Source organism: Sorex fumeus, unplaced genomic scaffold (assembly GCF_029834395.1).
Source record: "Sorex fumeus unplaced genomic scaffold, SorFum_2.1 ptg000003l, whole genome shotgun sequence".
Classification (NCBI taxonomy): domain Eukaryota; kingdom Metazoa; phylum Chordata; class Mammalia; order Eulipotyphla; family Soricidae; genus Sorex; species Sorex fumeus.
The window spans coordinates 32,953,722-32,972,553 of NW_026606060.1; the positions used below are offsets into that span (position 1 = coordinate 32,953,722).

The 18,832-nt window shown below is 35.5% G+C and overlaps 1 protein-coding gene and 1 non-coding gene across 2 annotated transcripts in view; one reads left to right on the forward strand and one right to left on the reverse strand.

The window, feature by feature from the left end:
- Window positions 1-18,832, reverse strand: part of MGAT4C (MGAT4 family member C) — a 276,972-nt gene that overhangs the window by 142,594 nt on the left and 115,546 nt on the right. The window lies entirely within an intron of this gene.
- On the forward strand, window positions 7,380-7,456 carry TRNAK-CUU (transfer RNA lysine (anticodon CUU)). Its single transcript has one exon. It is a non-coding gene; the product is annotated as a tRNA-Lys (tRNA).

Here is an 18,832-nt window from a genome sequence, read left to right on the forward strand (position 1 = left end):
GTGCCAAGGGCTTACTTGTGGTTTTCTGCTCCAGGGATACTTATGGCTGTGCTGAGGGAATTGTATGAGGTGTGGGTCATCAAACCTAAGTCACATGCAAGACAAGTACCAAATCTGCTGCACTATCTCCTGACTTCTTTGCCATTACTATTATTGTATATAATTTATAATATTTTAATGTTACAACTCCAAATCTCCCAAATACATTTTTGTAGCATTGAAAAAGTTGTAACTGGAGTAGTTAATTTACCTTGAGCAAATTATAAGACAGTTTCATTTTATTGAGTTCTAACTAATTAAATAAGGAATTAATCCATAACATCTCTAAAGTAGTATGCAAACATTTCATCTAAGTTAATTACATAAATTAAGATAGTAAACATTATACTACAGAAATATAAACATTGCAAGATGAGCTAGTCAGATGGAAGTGACTTCCATTAAGCTTATAATTAATCTGCTAGGAGCTGCTCTAAAGTGTGTAAGATAGAAATAAAAGACTAAATGGAAACACAAAGTTTGGAATATCCGTATTGAGTCCATGAACTTATATAAAATATAGCACTTTTATTCAGAAATATATCTCTTTATTATAATTATACCAGAAGAATTATATGAGTACAGATATTAAAATAGTAATTAATCAGAAAGAAAATCCTCATTGAAACCTATGTTAATACAATGCTAGATTAAAGTCAATTTTTTATATCCCTCACATGATAATGTAAACACAATGATACCAATTGTGACCATCAAACTTCAAAGAATTTTTTGTGTAAAGAAATTTTACTAATATTCAATAATAAGAAAATGTTTACTTCCCAGCACTGATACTGTATATAGAAAAGGCCTGATTTGCTCGAGCGGGCCCAGTAACGTCTCCATTGGAGACTTTGTTGTTACTGTGTTTGGCATATCGAATACGTCACGGGGAGCTTGCCAGGCTCTGCCGTGTGGGCGAGATACTCTCGGTAGCTTGCTGGGCTCTCCGAGAGGGGCGGAGGAATCGAACTTGGGCAGGCCATGTTGGCTGCATGCAAGGCAAATGCCCTACCGCTGTGCTATCACTCCAGCCCACTGTATATAGAAAAAATTGCAAAATACAATAGCATGATCTTGAAATATGGGAAAAGAAAAATAATGATAATGAGTGTAGAATATTTTGTTATTATTTTGTCAGGGGAGAAATATTGTGAGTCAAATACTAAATGCAACAGCATCATTAAGAAATAAGTCCCATAAAAGAATTCTAGTTTGTAGGGAGATAGCTAATGGCCAGTAGAACAGATGTGGCTCATAAAACTTAAATGCATATTCCTTGCTTATTGCTTTGTGAAAATAAGAGCTCCCATAGTTTTATAGAAGATACAGTGCTCAGAAAATTGGAAAACATTGTTCAAGACAAAGTTTGAAAACTTGTTTTTTAAGCTGGTGTAAAACAAGGTTATAGAGCAAAATTGGTATATACTCCCATTAGTGCAATGCCTTTACCAAATATGAAGATACATATTTGCTGAAGCAAATTTCCCCTTGAAAGTAAATTTGTATCTTTATAAGCACTTCAATTTTTTTTTACTTTTTGGAAAGTCTACTGTTACACCTAAAATCTAGAAAAGGACAATATTAAATAGCCTATATACTTGCAGAAACTTCTGCAAGAGAATGTAGGTGCGATTCGGAGTAAAAAATAAATGTATACTATCTAAAACTTACCATCTGTATACTTAATTTCATCGGACATGTGGGAAAGATTTGAATGAAATTTTAATGACTACCCAAATTAGAAGAATGGAGGCTGCATAAGGCTTTTTAAATTTTTTGGAGTATGATCAGAGGAGTTAGAGGAGCAAAGTGAGTATCAAGAAATAAATCTGAATGTCATATTCATATCTGAAGCAAAATTAGATATGTATTGTACCCAACAGCATCACACCTTAGTTTATTAGACATAGACAAATGCACATATTAAAGGACAAATACAAATTTAAGCATGTAAATTCTAGGCTGTCATATTTTACATAGAGAATTTTTCAGCAATATTTGAAAGACTGCTGTGGTGCATTTGGATTTCATTGATTATCTCATTGCTGAATCTCTGAATTAGCAAAATTCAATCAAATAAAGTAACCATTCCTACGTGTTTTTCCCCAGACAATATGATATGTAGATATTACATCAAAAGATTACTTAATAGTCAAAGAGAAGAGAAGAAAAAAGGTAAAATTATCATGTATTTAAACAAAAGAACTGGACTATGTAAGGATAATTGACTTCATTCTATAGACTAGAAGGAACTTTGAGAAAGCAGTTAATTTGTTTTTGGAAATGTAATTGAAAATGACAGAATACTAAGTAACAGAAATGATTCATAATGAACTAGAATTCTGAAATGAAAAACTTTGTATACAAATAAAAAGTAACACCAATGTTTTAAATTCAGAAAGGGTTAATGAATAACAGTACATTGATTTACAAAAGCAGTGAACTATAAATCATAGTCTTGATATGTCTTGGAAAATCATTTTATCACTGAGATTAGGAGATGATTATTTGATTTAAATAAGATAGAGGCAGAGCCTGGCAAGCTCCCTGTGGCACATTCAATATGCCAAAAACAGTAACAAGTCTCACAATGGAGACATTACTGTCACCCACTTGAGAAAATTGATAAACAATGGGAGGACAGTGCTACAGTGCTACAGAGTTCACTCAAAAGTTTCCGAAGACAGGCATCTTTTTGTGACTTTTGCATTCTCGGCATTCCTCTTGCAGTCATGGAGGTGCTGAACCAGTCGATCATATTCCTTATCGATGTTGCCAACGATTGTATCTTCCCACGTTGCCGCAATAGTGCCAAAGAGCTCCCAGTTGGTGGTCATTCTGGAAGTTCTCTTCTTAAACTTTGCAGTCCTTTCTTCCCTCTCCATGAAGTAAAATTTTGCACGAAGGAGATGGTGGTTTGATCTTGTTTGGAATTTTGGGACAACAACAACATTGATCAGGCAAAACCATCAATAAATATGATGTGGTCAATTTGATTGTGGAACTTTCCACTGAGAGACTCCCATGTCCAATATTTAGATTCAGCCTTCTGGAACTGTGAATTACCATGGATGGTCTTGGTCAACATGATGAACTCAGACAGTCTCTCACCCTGTTTGTTCCAGTGTAGGCCATGAGTCCCAATTTGGAGTTCTCCAGGCGACCTTCTCGGTCCTATCTTAGTATTAAAACCACCGACAATGATCTTGTAGAAAGTGTGGTCTTTTTTATAGAACTTCTCCAGCTCCAAGTAAAACTTGTCAATTTCTTCTTCATCATAGTTGAACGTTGGTGCATAGACGATGAAGAAAGAAACTGCCGGTAGTGAGTCATATTAATTCAAGCTCAATTGTCTGATTTGGGTTGGTAGGCATTCAAATGAAACAATGCTCATGGCCAAGTTCGTGTTGACAAGGACATTGACACCACCTATGCCTTTATCGTCATGTTTCAAAGAACAGTTCTTCTCCAGTGTCGGAAATGGTGTGATGTGATCAATGCCTTCTCGTCTCAATCAGATCAATGATGTTGTACTTGATCTTCTGTGCTTGCACCATCAGGACCTCAATGGATGCTTCTGATGCCAGTGTACATGCATTGAAATTACAGATAGTCATTTCAGTCCTTTGTTTTGGCAGCCTATCTTCAGAAACTCTTGAGCTCATTCACCAAAGTGGCTTGGAGCAAGCCTCAGGCAACCACAAGCTAACGTTCAACCATGAAAAGTAGTGCAGAGAAGCAATATAGGAAGACCTCAAAGACAGAAGAGTAGCAATGTTGGCAGATACGACAGAAGCCAGGAAAAGTATTCGCAATGCTCACCTGTGCCTCGTCAACTACAAGACCAAGATGACTTCCCTCCGACGTCCTGAGGAATCTATCACATCTTCCAGTAAGGCAATGGAGAAGATTATCCATGACTTCTACTCGAATCTCTTCGATAGCCTTGTCCACCTGCCCACATGCCAAATTCTGCAGGATATATATGTCATTTCCAACTTTCTCCCTTCTAAAATCTGACATGCCATTTCATCAGTAAAGAAGCAAACAGCACCCAGTCCAGACAAGGTCAGACCCTAACGCCTGAAGAATCTGCGATCAGTACTCATCAATACACTGGCTCGGCTCTTCACATGCTACCATTCTGAATGCAAGGTTCTGTCCCAGTGGAAAACTAGCAGGACTATTCTGTTGCACAAGAAGGGAAACATCCACGACATTGGCAACTATCACATGATCTACCTGTTATCCGTCATCTACAAGTTGTTCACTTGAGTGATCCTGAATAGAATAGGCAGAACACTAAATGAAGGACAACCATGTGAGCAAATTGGATTCTGAAAAGAATTCACATGATCAACCATATCCACATGGTGATCAAGCTCATTGAGGTTTTTCGGGAGTTCGAGATGCCATTCTGCTTAATGCTCATTGATTTAAAGAAGGCCTTTGATTCTGTTGAGACTGAAGTGGTCATCGAAGCCCTAGCCAAATAGGGTGTTCAAACTCAATACATCAGGTTCCTCCGTGAGCTGTACTACGGATTCAATACCAGGATCTCACCATTCTACAAGGAAGTGACATCATTGACATCAAGAGAGGGGTTAGGTAGGGTGATACCATTCCACTGAACCTCTTCAGTGCCATTGTTGAGAACGTCATGTGATCACTGGAATGAGAAGGAATGGGAGTGAAGTTAGACGGTCAGCAACTACACTACCTCCACTTCACTGTTGACATCGTTCTAATATCAACAAACATTAGCCAAGTGTAACAAATGCTGGCCAACTTCGACCTTGAGTGTGGAATGATCAGAATGCAGCTGATTCTCACCAATACAATGCTCATGAAAAATGAACTAGTCCCTGACTATCCATTTGCTCTCAACCGAAGAACATCTCCGAATGCAGCAGTTATGTGTACCTGGATCGAGAACTCAACATGAGGAACGTCTTAGTGCCAGAACAGTACAGGAGGAAGAGAGCGGTGTGGAGCAACTTTAAGAGAGTCGAAGAAGTTGTTAAGAGGATGAACAACCTCCAGCTTCTGGCACATCTCTTTGACACCACCATTTTTCCTGCAGTAACATACACCTCAGAGACCTGGGCCTTTAACAAAAACAGGACGAGAACACAGTTTGCGTATCCAAAGAGGAATTGAAAGAGCTATGCTTGGAGTATCACGCTTCACTCAAGTGAGAGTAGAAATCTGGAGTTCTGACCTCCGTCAACGATCAAGAATCAGGGATGCTATCTTGTTTGCCAAAGCTTCAAAAATCAGATGGGCTGGACATTAATGAGATTTGGAGACGACTGTATTCCAGGGTGCGTCAAAATGACGTGTGGCCTCCCACCTACGAGATGGTCAGACTTCTTCATCAAAACCTTGAACAAAGAGTTTGAGGCTCTTCGTATTCCTGGAGCGAGCAGATGCTATTGAGCTACACAGCACATGGCAGAGACGAATGGAGACATTACTGACTCCCACTTGAGCAAATCAAAGATCAATGGCATGACAAGTGATACAATTGATAGAAGAGTTCAAAAGGAGAACTGAAAATACAGATACTGGCCTGGAAAGGAGTTCTGTAGCATGGAATCAGAGTGTTTTTGTTATGAGAAAGAAGGTAATGCTCAGGAGATATGAACACTGGTGATACATGCTATATTTAGGTTAAAGTCTCTACTGACATTTGCCTGTAGTGACAAAACAGTATTATACCGAAGTCACAGAGAACATTTCATTTTTTTTATTTAGCCCAAGAGATTGCAGATCTCTGAGCTTGGATATTTACTAATGAATAATTTCTTATCAAAAATGACAAACACAGGAAATTGGTCTGTTATATGATTAATTTTCTTGTCAGTTTTATTTCTAGTGATAAAATATAAAAAAGATTTTGTACAAAGCAATGAAAACCTAAATAAATCTGTATTGATTATGAAGTATAAGAAATATGGAAAACTTCATTTTCAGGAAAAGTACAACAAAATGATTTACAATGAAATTGGAAGAAGGGTCTGTTTGGATCACACTCTGTTGTACTCTGGGCTCACTCTTAACTCTGTGCTCAGGGATCACTCCAAGAGGTGCTCAGTGATCACCCTGGTGGCCTACAGGCAAGGCAAGTGTCCCAAGTCCTGTACCATATCTTCAGCCCATTTATAATAAAACTTTAAAACAAAGAGAATTTTCTATTTTTATTTTTTATTATTAAGTCCCCATGTGTATGACAAAGTTACTCATGATTGAGTTTCAGGCAGTGTTCCAACATCAATCCCTTCATCAGTATCCACTTTTCTCCACCAGTGCCCACATTTTCTCTCCAAACCTGACCCTGACTTAGTGGCAGAAAACTTTTTTTTCCTTTAAGCACAGTAGTTTTTCTGACTGAAATCTAATCATGAGCAACTTTGTAAATATGTATGTCAATGTGATTCAATTAAAAAATAAATAAATAAACGGAAAAGATGAAAGAAGAAAACAAGCAAAATACTGTTAGAATATCACGCCTGACACTTTACCTCCTTTCAGCACCCACTTCTCCAGAGTTACCACTTCCCTCATTTTATATCTAAAGACAGTTTTAGAACTCTGCATTTCTTTTCTTTTCTTTTTTTTTTAAATTTATTGAATCACCATGAGAACAGTCACAAAATCTTTCAGTTCAAGTCTCGGTCAGTCATACAATGATCAAACACCCGTTCCTTCACCAGTGCACATTTTCCACCACTAAGAACCCGAGTATACCCCCCTCCCACCCAACCCCCTTCTGTGTGGCAGATTTCCACTTTTCCCTCTCTCTCTCTACTTGATCACATTCAATATTAGGACAAAAAGACTCAACATTGTTACTTTTTTTCTATACTTGAGCTTATTCTAGCTCTTCATTCAGAAATCACTCCTGGTGGGAGGGGAGGTGGGGGAGGTCATATGGGTTGCTGGGATTGAACCGGGTTGGCCAAGTACAAGGCAAATGCCCTATCCTCTGTACTATCACTCAGCCTCGGTTTTGCTATTTTTGAAATAATCTGTAGTTTGACAGATACATGTTGATGAATCCAAGTAGAAAGTTATCAGAATTGGGGGCCGGAGTGATGATAATACAGTGGGTAGGGCATTTGCCTTGCATGTGACTGGCCCAGATTCAATCCTTGGCATCCCCTAGGGTCCCCCGAGCAATTCCAAGAGTAACCTCTGAGCATTGCAAGTGTGACCCAAAAACCAAAAAGAAGAAAAGAAAATTTGAGTAGATTAAATATTCATGTTCCTGGGAACAATTTTGGATACTTAATTAAATGGTAGTGAAAGTATCCTTAATAGTAAAAGATCATAGCACCTGGCTAGCTCAGTTGGTAGAGCATGAGACTCTTAATCTCAGGGTCGTGGGTGGGTTTTAGCCCCACGTTGGGCGTGTGCTAAATGTCTTTGGGTTGGAGCAATAGCACAGCGGCAGGGCGTTTGCCTTGCACACAGCCAGCCCAGCCAAGTTGGGTTCGATTCCTCTGCCCCTCTCAGAGATCCCGGCAAGCTACTAGAGTATCTTGCCCGCAGGGCAAAGTCTGGCAAGCTACCTGTGATGTATTCAATATGCCAAACACAGAAACAACAAGTCTCAAGATGGAGACATTACTGGGCCCACTTGAGCAAATCGATGAACAACAGGAGGACAGTGACAGTGATCCGCATACCTGAGCCATGCTTATAGAAGCTCATGGTCTCCAGGATTCCATCTGGAGAAGGAGGGGAGACAGCACCTACCCCATCTGGGATCCCCCGGTGATATCAGCTCTATATGGGGCCTGGAGTATTCTCCAGGAGTTGTAGAGCCCACCAGCCAGTTTTCTTCTCTCTAGAATTCTGCATTTCTTTTTAAAATATTTTTAATCAAAGAACTGTGTTTTACAAAGTTATTGATAGTGAAGTTTTAGACATATATTTCAATACCATCTCACCACCAGTGTCAACTTTCTCCTACAAGTTTCCTTAATCTCCCCCTATTCCCATCTAACTGTTCCCACCACATCCCCCCAAACCCCACCTCTCAACCTACTGCCACCTTAACATTCACATTACAGAGTTCTATGGCTGCAACTTAAGTCTCATCTTTTCAGTGTTGCTGAGTTTGTTCTCTGTATATATAGCTATACAACTCTCACATCACCAGGATAACTGAAACCCTATTCCTAGTGCCACACTGCTTCTAGTAATTCTTCTTTTCCACCTTGATTTCTTTACTTTTCCGTCCTCCTCTCTAAGCTCTGGTGTCGAGTGGTCTATGTGTCACCTCTGACTACATTACATTTATCCATCCAGTTTTACTATTCACCGCAGATAATATCCTTTGTCTTTATTGTTATTATTATTATTGTTATTATATTTACTTCACTCAATATGCTATTTTCTGGTTTCAACCAGATTGCAGCAAACTGCATGATCTCACTGTTCCTTGCAGCTAGTATATTTCATTGTGCAAAATACCACAGAGTCATAATCTATTCATCTGGAACACCTAGGATTATTTCATAATTTATCTATTGTACTAAATGAAGCAATGAATAATGGTGTGCAAACTTCCTCTTGAATGAATGTTCTTAAATTCTAGTGGTAGAATTTTTACTGAAAACTCTTTAAATTGTTTTTTATAAGGGCTGAACCAGAAAACATTTGCACCAGCAGTGGATGAGAGTTCCTTTTTTACCACATTCCTGCCAGCACAGATTGTTCCTACTGCTTTTGGTATGTGCTGTTCTCAATGATGCGAATATCTCGTATCACATTGTTGTCCTGATTTGGATTTCCCTAATGATAAATGATACTGAACACTTTTTCATGTGTGTATTGGTCACCTCCTCTGAGAAGTGTCTAGAATTCTGCATTTCTTAGAGTAATCATAGCAAGGAAAAATATGTTTATTTTTAAATTAAAGCTAAAAAGCAAGCAATACTCATCCTCATTTACACAAATGATTTAAAGATGAATTTAAATAAGGACTTTCAACGATTATGCTAATAAAGTTGACAATTCACACATGAAAAGTATAATTAAGATAATTCTAATTTAGACCCTAGTAAATATTATATGCTATTATCATGCTATTATAATGCTCTTAATTTTTGGGGGGTCTATAAAATATGCAATGTTTAGGGCCAGAAACAGGGTAAAGGCTATTTCCTTGTAAGCTGACTTGGGTTTGAACTGACCCTATCTATGATTCTCCCAAACAATGCCAGGAGTGATCCTTGAGCATAGAGCCAGCAATAAGCCTGGAGCACATCTCTGTCTAGCCTTCTAAATTACAGATAATATATTTAACAATGTATGACCACTAAATATTAAATTTTGAATTAATATCTGCATATATAATTTATTTTAAATTTTCCTCATGACCACGTGAAATTATCTTCAACTGGAATTAAGTTTATCACTCACAAACTAAATTTGACTTAAGCGTATGTTAACAAAATCAGTATTTCTAATGAATCTTTTACTATCATCATAATACAATCACTATTATTATAAGTACTGATACTACTTCAGCATTTACTAGTTTGCTATTACTATTTTTAATATTATTATAATTATAATACTATTATTTTAATTAATAGTATTATTCAAGTATAATCTAGCATTTACTGTTACCTGTTTAATTCAACTGTAAGTATAAAAGCATCTGGTATATTTCCATGAAAGTAACACTGAAGGCTAAAATTACATTTGGCAAAAATTATTGAAATGAAAAGTCTTGTTATTTCCTTGGTTGCAAGAACTTGATCTCTCTCTGGACAGTTCTCAACGCTGTTATTTTAGGAGCTGCCAATCTATGGAGGCTCATGAATTTTTCTTATAATGATGAAACTTTAAAATTTTATTGACTCTGAAACTAGAATTAATGTATTCAATGAATACTCAATAAATACTTGCTGATCTACAGACTGGAACATCTGAAAATGCTGCATTATCTGGAAGGAAATATGAGGAGTAACTTTTAATGGGCAGGGAGAAGTAGCTTCTTGCTAAGGAAAATATGAACTTCTTGTTGTCAATATAAATTGATTCTAAAATTTAATTATGTTTGGAAATTTTTGCCTAATGTTTTCTATTGAAATTTTGATATCTAGTAATTCTTCTTTTCCTAAGTTCTTCCACAAACTAATAAAATATTAAACAAACACTCTGTAGAAAATTACTTACAACTGAAAAAAAAAGTGAAAATTCACAGAACTTTTTTACTTTTTTAATTTGAACTTTGAGAAACATCCTGAGCTACTCAGGGCTTATTCCTGATGATGCTCAGGGGACCTTATGTTATATAGAATATTTGTATCTGGGTCTACTGTGAACTCCTTATAAACTTTAATAGCTCTTTGACCTGAAAATTTACAACATAAAATACTATTATTTCTATTTTCAAAAGGACTCCAAATAAAATTTCAAAATTAGCCAAAATACATACTGTTTTTTTTCTTTAATTGTGGCTCAGCTCACTTTTTATCATCTTTATCACCACACTCAGTAATTTTACTATCTACATATTTTCCTAATTCTGAAACAAAATGGGCCTGGATCTATAGCACAGCAGGTAGGGCGTTTGCTTTACATGTGGCTGACCTGGGGTTTCATTCCTCCGTCCCTCTCAGAAAGCCCAGTATGCTATCTTGAGTATCCTACCCACACAGCAGAGACTGGCAAGCTCCCCATGGCGTATTCAATATGCCAAACACAGAAATAACAAGTCTCACAATGGAGAAGTTGCTGGTGCTTGCTCAAGCAAATTGGTGAACAATGAGACGACAGTGCTACAGTGGAACAAAATGACCTGTTCTCTAGAACTCTTTTCTGGCAAGAATCATTGGTTGAGTATGTGAGATTTTAATATTTTTCCAAGAGTATAAAATGACTGCTTATTTTAGTGATTTTTTCACAATTAAGTTAGTATTATTTTGTTTAGAAGAGGTTATTAAGACACTGTACCAATAGAGTTCTTTTCAAACAAAAATATATAATATATATATTTTATAATAGGGCATTGGGGAATATATTTGACACTGAAATTAGAATATGTTAGCTACTCTTGCAAAATAACAAATGAAATATTATTTAGTAATAGGAAACAATAAAAAAACTAGAATAAGAATAATGTGAAATATACTGAAGTAGATATTTGGATGACTAATAAGCATATAAAGAAACTGTCAATACATGAATAATGAAAAACTGAAAGATAAAATATTAAATACACAATTACTAAATAGTATACAATTAAAATTTAAAAAATAACACTATTTTTCTGTTGGTTGGAAGTTAATTTTATAAATTATTTGTGGTTATGCAAATTGGTATGATCTTTTTGTATAAAATTTGGTAAATTTCAGTTAAATGATACATATGTACATACTATGAAAAAGAAATCTGTATTTTCTTTCAGGGATACTTAAACTTATGGTATTAAATTTTTTTAAGCATTGATTTTGGCACCAGAGCATAGTACTAGAATTAGTTTAAGTATTTACGTACGTATAAACATGAAGGACTGGAGCAATAGCACAGCAGGTAGGGCATTTGCCTTGCAAATGGCTGACCCAGATTCAATTCCTCCCAGATCCGATTCCTCCTTCCCTCTCGGAGAACCCGATAAGCTACCAAGAGTATCCCGCCCACACAGCAGAGCCTGGAAAGCTCCCTGTGATGTATCTGATATGCCAAAAACAGTAACAACAAATCTCACAATGGAGACGTTACTGGTGCCTGTTAGAGCAAATCGATGAACAATGAGAGGATAGTGCTACAGTGCTTTAAACGTGAAAAGAAGCATGAAAATGTGTATATATTGCTTTTTTAAAAACAAACAAACAAACAAAAAAACAAAAAAAAAAACCCAAGAAACATAGGGTCAGAAAGATAGTAAAAGGAAGGGATAAAGCATATACCTTGCAGGTGGCTGACCCTCATTTTGATACACAGCACCCATGGGTTTACCTAAGTCTCCTTGGCACAGCCTAGGGGCTCCTGAGTATCACTGGGTGTGGCTCTGGAGGTTCTCAGAACAACACCAGGATGTTCTAGATAATTACCACATCACAGTTCCTGAGCTGTACCTCTTACTCAGGCCCTCACATTGAACTGCTGTTTACAATAGCCAAGAAGCACTAGAAGTCATACCCAGGACTCTTGAGCACCACTTGGCAAGTCTTCTACTCCTACAAGCCCCTACTATGATTTATTGATGTACTGTATCTTTCAAAATGTAGAGACAGAAATTTGCCTATAGCTGGGGGTAGGAACGGGAAGTGACTATAGATAGTATTTAATTTCTTTATGATTGCTGAAAATATTCAAAATTTAGACAATGCTGATAGCTGCACAATGTCACTAAGATACTAAAATATATTGAATTTCACCATAAAATAAATTAATTTAACATGTGTACTAAAATTTCAAATGCTTCTGACCTATGAAATAAAATATAATTAAAGTAAAGTAAAGGCCCTCCCATTGATCATCGATTTGCTCGAGCGGGCCCAGTAATGTCTCCATTGGAGACTTTGTTGTTACTGTGTCAAAATATAATTAAGTTATAGAAAATACTATTTTTACTAAATAATATATGTCAGATTCAAACAAAGATCATATACTACCAACTAATCTTAGTGTATTCTTATGAAGAGATGAAAAAGAAATTTGTAATAAAGTTCAGAGAGCACAGAAGGCCCTTGAATATTGTTCACTGTCTTTTCATAACAATGTTGATACAAACAAAAAGAACGGTATTAAAAGACTTATTTTTCTTATTTTTCAAATTTGTAATTTGCTGCTTTCAAAAGTAAGGGATGGCTTATTGTTCAAGCATGACATTGGAGAAGCCTTGCATACACAAAAGAGTGCCTGAAACTAACAGTGATTAAAGCAACTAATGTCCCTGGGAAAAATAAAATTAATACAAATATCAACATCGTATTTGCTGAAAACCCAGGGGAAGTTAAATTTCAGTAATGTAAAATTATGAGAATTCTAAGTGCTGTACTGGTTATGAAAATTCCCAGAAAGATTTGGAAGAGAAGATAATCATTGTGTCTACACTGAAAATCAAAATAGAACAAGGAGTAAGAAGAGTAATTTTTTATTTTATGGGACAACTTGACAAATTTGGGAATTTTGCTTTAATTTTGGTGACCACACTCACAGTGTTCAAGGCTCAGTCCTGTCTATGCTGAAGCATCACTCACAGAGATGCTTGGGGGACCTTATGTCATGCTAGGGATTCAACTGGGGTCTGCCAGGTGCAAGGCAAGCACCTAAATCCCTATTCTATTGCTCTACTCCTGAAAACTTTAGTCTTTATGTTTTGCTATGCTATCATAACTATTTTTATCATGTTATCATAATTATTTTCTCTTAATAAATTCTATGAAAAACACAATAGAACTTAAATATAGTTAACATTTTCATGACATCTGTCTTTTGTATTAATGTTTGAGAAAAAAATTTTTATTCATGAAGCTCCTAACAGCTGCTACTTTTAAAATGTATAATATGATATGAAATTGGTTTTAATCCTTAAATTCTAGGGTTTGTTTGGTATGAAAATGAAAATCAATTATAAATAAACTCATGGATATTATGGTGTCATTTATACTCTATAAGTGAAATGTACATATTTCAATGACATCAAGTACTACTGTATACGCACCATATATTCTGTTCCTTGTTGCTTTTTCTTATGGAAACACAAGAATCTTTGTCTTAGTTTTGCCATGTAATGGTTTGTAATAGAATAGATTCTAGTACAAACAAAATGTTTATTTCTTCTGTATTTTTTTTATTTCTTCTATATTTATTATTTATTTCTTCCATATGCATTATATATTTATTGAATATTGATTGCCTGTTAAAATGTTGAGAAAATAAAAATTAAATAACTATTTTATTGGTTCTTTTTTATCTAATTATATGGCTCTCTAATTCTATTTAGATAGAATTAGAGAAGCAGGAAGATATGGAATAAAAATTTTAGTCCTACTGTAGTCTATTACAAAAGTGAACGGCTTCTTAAACTTCTAGTTTTCTTATTTGTAAATGAACACATTGTTGTCATATATCTCATAAATATTTGGGATAATTTAGAACAAACCAGTTTACAAGATAGAGCATTGCATCGGGAGATTGCTTTCAAGATCTTCTTCTAATTAGAAAACTGCAAGAGTAACGATAGCCAACTCTTTTGAACCTTATCAGCTCTTACATTCTCTAAGCAGAATCATGTGACTCCAAGAGAATAATAGATATAATTAAGTCATTGTTCAGTTAAGCCATTGCAATGCAGGTTATCTATAACTACCTATGCTACTTTTCTTCCTTATAAATGAAATTAGAAACCTTATACTTATAGATCAAAAAGGAAACGAGAATTCACAGTGAAAAGATGGTCAGAGTATTAATCGATCTTTTTAAATAAACATTCAAGTAAATAAAAAAGACAAATTCTACCAAGGAAGAAAAATCCTAAGGAAATTTCTTAACTGTATTACCCAGACTCTTTCAAAAGACATATAATTGGAAAAGAAACAAAACCACAGCAAAACATCTTATTCTGTGGGCACTTAGTGATTTGCTGTTTAGCTTCTAATGCTAGATTTTATTGAAAATCAGAAAGATATTACACATTTTTATTTTGAAGTATTTGAAAATCCAAAGACATTTCATTGCTGTGCTGAAATTTTCTATTTTTCTAAAATTCAAGGACTGAATACCATGTAATGAAAGAATTTTATGTTTATAAAATTTGATATATTTGACACAATTGTGACTTTTATTTTTATATATGGTAGCCTGACATTTATATTCAAACACTATTTTGTATTTATATATATATTTATATATATATTTCATCTGTATTTTCTGTTGTTGTTAGATAGCACAGTGGGCAGAGCATTTGCCTTGCACACGGCCAACCCCACCAACCCAAGTTTGATTCCTCTGTCCCTCTCGGAGAGCCCAGCAAACTGAGTATCTCACCCACACGGCAAAGCCTGGCAAGCTACCCGTGACATATTCGATATGCCAAACACAGTAACAACAAAGTCTCACAATGGAGATGTTACTGGGCCCACTTGAGCAAATTGATGAACAGCGGGAGGACAGTGCTATAGTGCTAGAGAGAACCATTCAGCAGTGGAACCTGGGGTCACTCCCAGGTATACTAGCTATCACTGAGAGCAAAACTTAACAGTTGGTAGTTCAGGCCCAGCAGTCCCTTGCTCAGAGATTATTAGGGCCCTCTGGGATTCTCTGGCAGTACCATTAGGGCAATACTCAGAGCTCCAAGTGGAGATCCTGGGAGACCATTTAGGGTGAGGAATTAAGCCAGGGACTCATGTTACTTCTATACTGGGTACTATTTCTCTGGCCCATTTTTAAAACATGTATATTCTTGAATAAATGATTCATATATAATTTTTAAACTGCATTTTATCTACTAACCAGTCATTTTTGTTCTCTATATTTGCTTAAATAATAATAGTCAAGTATGTTACTAGACCAATTATGTGATGAAATGAACTGGATTTTGAGTGGAGATTTTAATGTAATATATGCAGATGTTGATTTATAATGATGCAGTTCTGAAGCTTACATAGTTATAATGTAATATGGCTTCAGTGGCAAGTTATTAAAAGGGATATTATTGAAATATCTGTTTTTGTTATCTATAGGCCTTTCAAAATATAATGTAAATTTAAGATTATATACTATATAATCCCTCAATTTTATATGGAAAAGCAATTCATTTTTAATATATGTGGTTTTTCTTGTTGTAATTTTGTTTATAAATTCAATAACCTCTTCACATTTCTCAATAAATTGCCTCTTTTTTATTTTTTTTCTTTCAAAGGTTTCCTGTGCCTAATAGTCATATAGCTCATTTTTCTATTTTTTTTACCCTCACTAATGAAACTCATAATAGTTTTGGACCCCATGCCATTTTGTCTTGTACTTACAGCTTGTCCTTTTATAAAAGAAAATTAGAAAACCGCTGAGTGTTATAGATATTAATGGTTGTTAGAAAAGTATAATAAAAGGCTCTCTTTCCACAGCTTTGCTAAGCTTTCATGTCATTATTCATGAGTGACTAATGCATTCAAAGGAGAAGAGTGCTGATCTCCAAGGCTAGGATGATGGACAATAGCGAGGCAGAGTGGCTAAAAGAAAGCCATTTGTCATATGTGAAGATCTAATAACAACCTTGCCGACAATGAGATATTTAAGCTGAAGTTAGAAAAAGAAACTTTTATTACACATGAGGGTATCATTCATGATGCTTCATATTACCAAGGACAAATCTTTGGACACCTACTTTGGATAACTGGATATGTTTAAAGCACATTAACAAACCAAATATCCAGAGGTAATAATTAATTTAAGTAAAGTTATTAAAAAGAGACTTTTATAATGTCCTTACCTCAGCAAAATCACCTAAACTTTTATATAACCATGTATAGTTTTGTACATAGACACACATATACATATATATGTATATATATACATATATATCTATGTTTTAAGTTGGGAAAACAGTACAAAATGAGTAAGACTTATACATCTTTTGTTTTACTCTGTCTATAAGCTATGGGATCATTGGCATAATAAAATACTAATTAGTTTATTAGAAAGTTATGGAGTAGCTTCCAGAGTCTCAAAAAAAAAGTATACTAAAGGTCAGAAAGTACAGAATCTAATGTTTCTAGTATCACCCTAGTAGCACTGCACTGTAGTAGCACTGTCCTCCCATTGTTCATCAATTTGCTCAAGCAGGCCCAGTAACATCTCCATTGTGAGACTTATTTTTACTGTTTTTGGCATATCGAATATGTCACGGGGAGCTTGCCTGGCTTTGCTGTGTGGGTGAGATATTCTCAGTAGCTTGCCGGGCTCTCTGAGTGGGGCAGAGGAGTTGAACCCTGTTCAGCCCGGCCAGTCACGCCCAAGGCAAACACCCTACTGCTGTGCTATCGCTCCAGCTGTCGCCCTAGAAGAAATAATATTAATGTAATATTAGCAGTAAGAATCAGTTCTATTATTTTTAAAATGTTATTCAAAATATATAGTTCAAAATTGACTCTATGAAGAGCGATGGCCACATGAAAAGCAGGATAGTGATACATGAACATATTTGTAAAGTAACATTAAAAAATGATGATAGGTGTGATTATTCAAGGGATCATTGAGAGTACATTATTTAAAGAATATGAGGATGGCTCAGTGGAAGAAGTATTTATCTTGCAAGTATGAGACTATATGTGAACATTGTGGCCAGCTATGTGACACTCAATGAGAACTCACTTTACCTACAATGTTACAAGCATCACAATTAATGAGTGTGATCCTAATAAACACATATGTAAGTATCATAAACTTGTAAAATTTCAATGACGTACCAAAACTAAAAGTATGTGCAACACCTACTCATTGCAACAAACAGTAAGGAAAAAAGGAGAAAAGATGGGGTTAAAGCTATGAATTATCCCAGAAGTCAATATCCTGTATATTGTGAGTATTCAGACGCTTTGTGCTCAGGCCCTTAACTGGTAGTCAGAAACCACGTACAGTTGTATTCATAGACTCAAAGCAGAGTTGGCCACATGCATTCCATACACCCTATCCCGCTTTCCCTCTCTATCCAGCCCCTAGTCAGATTGTACTCTGTTCTAGGCCTCACTAAAACTGACAATAATTTGGTATTAATGGAATGTTGATATGGTACTGGGTCTAGAACTTACATAACATGTAGAAATACACTAATTTACTTGGATATGTGCATGCTTTCAGACTGAGTAATTTATCAATACCTATTTACCACCTAATACCAATTTATCACCAGATAAGTTTAGATGATCCGGTGAGTATAAAACCTGGACACAAATTACAAATATTTAATCTTTATTTTTACTATATGATTTCCAGTTACAGGCCAAATACAGAGAGATTATTAAAGAAATTATTGTTATTCCTTGAAACTAATATTCTGGTATGATTCCCATTGATGAATCAATTTTGACTTAATTTTTTCCATAGATTTCTAATACACAGAAGAAATTTAATTTTAATTTATTTTTCCCCCTTAAATTTTATTTATTTCAAAGTACTGTAGAACAAGAGATAAAATTCTTTCTTTGAAGCATTGTATGGTGGCTTTAGCAAAGAATGAGTTTATCCTGTTTAATTTTAACTGCATGCTGAAAATAGGTAAAGTAACAGAGGGAGAGAGAGAGAGAGAGAGAGAGAGAGAGAGAGAGAGAGAGAGAGAAAGTGCCTGCCATAGAGACAAGGTTAGGGGGAGGGAGGCGGGAGGGAAACTGAAGACATTGGTGATGGAAAATGTACACTGGTAGAGTGATGGATATTGGAACACTGTATGCCTGAAAAAGATCATGAACAGTTTAAATTTGTATCTCATGATGTTTGAACAAAAAACATAAAAATAAAAAATATCAATAAGTGAGCCTATAAGCTTGTTGACTGCATCAGCCATTCATGCATTAAGAAATTATTAAGTTATTTTTGCTCCTTTTAGTTTTCTAAAAATAGATTTTCTATTGCAAGTGGGAAAATCTGTTTTCACAAAGCTTCAAATCTAACAGTTAAGATACAAATAATAAGTAAAGGCCCTCCCGTTGATCATCGATTTGCTCGAGCGGGCCCAGTAACATCTCCATTGGAGACTTTGTTGTTACTGTGTCTGGCATATTGAATACGTCACGGGGAGCTTGCCAGGCTCTGCTCTGCGGGCGAGATA